This window comes from Nannospalax galili, unplaced genomic scaffold (genome assembly GCF_000622305.1).
Source record: "Nannospalax galili isolate Female #2095 unplaced genomic scaffold, S.galili_v1.0 scaffold639, whole genome shotgun sequence".
In the NCBI taxonomy this organism is placed as follows: Eukaryota; Metazoa; Chordata; class Mammalia; order Rodentia; family Spalacidae; genus Nannospalax; species Nannospalax galili.
Window position 1 is genome coordinate 224,166 of NW_008344644.1, and position 4,197 is coordinate 228,362.

A 4,197-nucleotide genomic window follows, 5' to 3' on the forward strand; every position below is an offset into this window, starting at 1 on the left:
ATGTAATTTTAATATTTTACTTGTAGAATTTTTCTGCTGTCACATCTTCTATTAGAAGGTAGATAAATAATAAGACCTTTTAGATGAACTTCCTGTAATCCACGAAGTCGGAGCTACTTGGGGCAACGCATACATTGCTTCTACATTTACAAAATGCTTCACATACAACACATGTAAAATATACAACAAATGCTCTTTTAATTTGGTATTTTATATTTCCAGAGGTTTTACCTGTAACATATAATACTTGGGCTACAATTTTGTGCACATTACTATTGCTATTAATTCCTTTTTAAATATTTCATTTACTTTTTATTGTTGGCTAAACATATTGATTTCAGGAAAATTGTCTTTATTGATTATTCCACAGATGAAACATTCTCAGGATGATGAAAACCCAGAGAGCAACCTTGGAATTCTTCTCATGTTAGCTACTTCTTTATAAAGAGGAAAACAGTGATAGTATCAAGAGATTGAAGACAGCATTCAAAATTTAATCATGTACAGGCCTAGGTTAAAAAATAAAATATCCCGTCATGGGTGGTGCACACCTTTAATCCTAGCTCTTGGGAGGCAGAGGCAGGTGGATCTTCGTGAGTTGGAGGACAGCCTGGTCTACATAGTGAGTTCCAGGACAACTGGGCCTATAGGGAGACCCTGCCTCAAAAAAAAAGACAAAAGAAGAGGAAGAAGAAGAAGGAGGAGGAGGAGGAGGAAGAGGAAGAGAAGAAGAAGAGGAAGAAGAAGAAGAAAAAAAAGGAGAAAAAAGAAGAAGAAATAAGAATAAAAAAATAAAATAAAGACATCTTAATCTAGTTTTGAAGTAAACTGTTTACTAAGTGGAAGTGTTTTCCACTCAGCCTGGAATTTCCCAGCCCTCTAGTAACCCAGAGCATTTCTATCATGGCCTACCAGCAAAGATTTGAAAATTAGATGCAAAGGCCACTTAACTCTGCTTTATTCTCCTGATGTTGCAATTTTCTCTTATACAGTAATGAGGAAGAAAAATTCATCAGGAAGAGGTCAGCCGGGGACAAACGATTGTGTGCCTGCTCTCAGTTGCCTTCTGTGGCCATTTTCCACAGTCGTCCCTGCTTTGTAAACAGTCCCTGCTGCTCAAGGACTTCACTCTGTACAAACCAAATCTGCCATCAGACAGGGTCAACAGCAAAGAACTGGCCTCGTGTTGTGGCAGTAAGTGCAATCTATGAAACAGTGCCAAATCTGTGCAGATGATTTAGTTGATTAACCACTAGTGATGAGGTTAATTGTTGAGCAACACAAGTAAAAACAACACATTTACTTTGTAAGTCTGAAGAGCAGACACAAGGTGATCACTTATCAGTGTTTGCCACAAATCAATCACTGGCTCATTAAACAGCACTGTGTTCTCAAAATGAGGCTTATAAAAAATGTCCAAGGACTCAGTGGGTAAAAGCACTTGCTGCCAGGTTGATGCCCTGAGTTTGATTCCCCAGAGCCTACATGGTAGAAGGAGAAAAACAACAACCACAGGTTGTCCTCTGACCTCTGCATGAGTGCTGGGGCACGCACCCCACTCCCAACTACATATGCAAAATAAAGCAATGTTTAGAAATCAACTAACACTATAAGCTGACTCTGCATGATGGTATACTTATAAAAGTCCATAAACAAACTATGAGAACTAATAAAGATTCATTTAACAAGGTCACTCACTGGTACAATATCAATATTGACATACAAAAATCAGTCACTGGCTGGAGACATGGCTTAGCAGGGATAGGTACCTGCTGCCAAGCCTGACAGCAGAAGTTCAGGACCCATACCCACATGGTGGAAGGAGAAAACTGACTCCCCCAAGTTGTCCTCTGGTCTACACACACACACACACACACACACACACACACACACACACACATTTGAAATCAACCATGTGCTATATAATAGCAAGAAACGAAAAGAAAATATAACACCTCTTGGAGTAATAGCCTATGATATACTAGGCCAGTGTTCCTCAAAATAACCAAGGTTATCAAATATAAGAAAATCTGAAAAATTGTCACAGCAGAAGTTTAAAGAACATGACAATGTAATGTATAGTCTTGAATGGAATGCTAGAATAGAAAAAAAGATTTTAGGAAAACACCAAACAAGTCTGCATATGCCATGCACCTTAGTTTGTGGTACATGAATCAGCATCTCTTCATTAACTGCGGTGAAGGTTCTGTATTGAAACAAGATGCTATGTTCATTCCCCAGCATCACAAAAAGACACCTATAATAGAAGTATCTCTTTTCAGGTCAAGCAGGGAGGCATATGGGAACACTGTTCTGTTCATTCAATTTTTCTGCAAACGTAAAACTGTTCGAAAAACAACTTTTTAATTTAAAAAAGGGTTAAGTTGAAAATTAGCTCAAGTATCTATGGAAATTTAGCACATGATAAAGGTTACATCAGTGAACTTTTAAAAATAGTTTTATGACAAATGTTAGAAATTTCGAGAAAGATAATATATCCATACCAAGGGAAAACTGAGAATAAATCAAAATCTAAACATAAAAATATGAAACTATGCAAATATTTGAAAATATGAGCATATTCTTTTACAAATTCAGTATAGGAAAAGTGCTTCTATTCATGTTTCAAAAGTTAAAAGGAAAAAATGAAAGAAGACCAAAAGATTCTCTCTGTGTGTGCAAAGCAACAAATTTGAAGGCTGATGACCATTGTGAGGGCAAAGCTCTATAGAACTAGACAACCTCAAGCATGGCTGATGTGGTTCAGATTGTCCTGCTATGGAGAATTTGGTGATGTCCAATGGTCTATATGTTGATCCTTTAATCTATCAATCTCACTCCCAAATTTTATCTTCGTGTTCTATTCTGAAATAGAAGATGCCAAGTAAGCAACTTAATTCAGCATTTCACGGATGCATGGTCTTTAGTAAAGTGGGAAACCTTAATTCCTAGGCAGTAACTGAAATGTGTGTGTACTGTAACTGAAATGCACTGTGTGTGTACTCTGAAATGTGTGTGTACTGTAACTGAAATGCACTGTGTGTATACTCAGAACAGGCAACAATGGTGTCATAAAGATGCCCCTATGAACTGGGTATGGGGTGATTTCCAGAAGTTATTATTCATGACAAAAGAAAAATATATCACTTGTTCAAGAAAGAGAGTCTGAGACTTGGAAGATAATGCGGTTGGAAAAGTTCTTGTCTCACAAACATGAGAATTTGAATTCAATCCCAAGAACCCATATAAAAATGTTGGGTATGAGCCAGGAGTGGTAGCATATGCCTTTAATCACAGCACTCAGGAGACATAGTCAGGTGGATTTCTATGAGATTGAGGCCAACTTGGTCTATATAGCAAGTTCCAGGACAGCCAGGCCTATCGGGAGACCCTGTCTCAAAAATGCTGGTGTGATGATGTAATTGCACACTGCAGAGGTGGAGAATGACAATCCCTGGGGCTTGCTGGTACCCTGTCAGGGTAATTAGTAAGCTCCAGGCCAATGAAAGACCCTGTGTGAAAGAGGTGGACAGCATTTCTAAGGATGATACCTGAGGTCACCCTTTGGCCTCCATATCATATGAACACACAAACACATGCACACACACCCTCACACTCATGTGCACCAGCAGAAACACACACACACACACACGCACACACACACAAACACACACGTGAAAGAAATAAGATATAGAGGCTAGACATGATGGCAAACCCTAATCACAGCACTAGAGAGGCCAAGACTGGAGAATCAAGAGTTCAAGACCAGTCTGCGCTAATTGGCAAAACCCTACATGAAAAAATAAAAATAAAAAAAGCCAGCAGGGCTGGAGAGATGGCTGAGCAGTTAAAACAGTGGCTGCACCTGGGTTTAGTTCCCAGCACCCACGTGGTAGCTAATGAACCACCCACAACTCCAGTTCTAGTGGATCTGACACGCTCTTCTGGCTGCCATGGGTGCACTTACATACATGCAGGCAAAACATTCAGATGCATAAAATAAAATAATTGAATAAATAAATAAAAAATAAACAGCAAAGGTAAATATGTATATTTTTGCATTTTTGGTATCACACATTTGCACATCCTTGAATATATATTTCTTACAAAACAAACATATAGATGATGAAGCTGAAAGGAGTGACCAGTTGTCCTTACAATGTGGCTGCTAACGTAGGAAACAGCCCTGAGGCACAA